The sequence below is a fragment of the Alosa sapidissima genome, chromosome 5 (genome assembly GCF_018492685.1).
Source record: "Alosa sapidissima isolate fAloSap1 chromosome 5, fAloSap1.pri, whole genome shotgun sequence".
NCBI lineage: Eukaryota > Metazoa > Chordata > Actinopteri > Clupeiformes > Clupeidae > Alosa > Alosa sapidissima.
Window position 1 is genome coordinate 11,193,101 of NC_055961.1, and position 955 is coordinate 11,194,055.

Here is a 955-nt window from a genome sequence, read left to right on the forward strand (position 1 = left end):
TGGAAGAGAGTCAGAATCCATCTGTCTGTATGTGTGTGTGTGTGTTTGTGTGTGTGTGTGTGTGTGTGTGTGTGTGTGTATGTGTGTGTGTGTGTGTGTGTGTGTGTGTGTGTGTGTGTATTAAAATACAAAAAATCTACTCGGAGGTAGTATGTGTTTGTTGCATGTGTTTTTATGCGTAATGTAACACAATGTGTTCCATCTGTGTCTAACCAACCATGCCCTCAGTGGCACTATCGTCAATCCCCATCTGCAGACGTGCAAAGAGAGAGATGAGAAAGAGTGTGAAAGAGAGAGAGGAGGAGGGAGGCAAAGAGAGAGAAAAAAAAGAGAATAATTGTGATGACTTTTCCCACCAAAGAGGCCAAGGTGAGTGTCTGATGCATAGCTTTGTTTAGGAAAGAAGAAACGGAGTCTTCACATCTGGTCTTTCACCGCGTTTCACTGTCTCTATTTGTAAAGGCAAACTACCTGATGACCAGTCACACATCTGTCGCCACTCGCCAGTTTTAATATGATCAGCCAAACAACTTAACCGTCCCAGTTTGTGCAGTGGCAGAGACATCCAAGGGCATTGTCATGAAACGTTTGCTGATGTTTGGAGATGTTTCTTAACAAGGTTACTCTACCACCAAATTTGGTTAGGGCAGTCATTTTCAGCGCAATTTCACAAAACGTGTTTGCTCACTCAAACAACACGCTAGCAGGAGTGACCACTGCACGCGATGCATCTGAACTGAGCTCAACCCAGCTAGCCATTAACCCTTAAAGGAGTACCGTCACACCGGTGTGACGGGAATGTTGAGAAATGAACGTTCTAAAGAATATCTGGGTTCATTGAATTCAACATAGAATTTTAGAACCTTCAATTGTTGCGGAACTTAGAACGTTCAAAAACCTACACCTTTAACCCTTAAAGGAGTACCGTCACACCGGTGTGACGGGAATGTTGAGA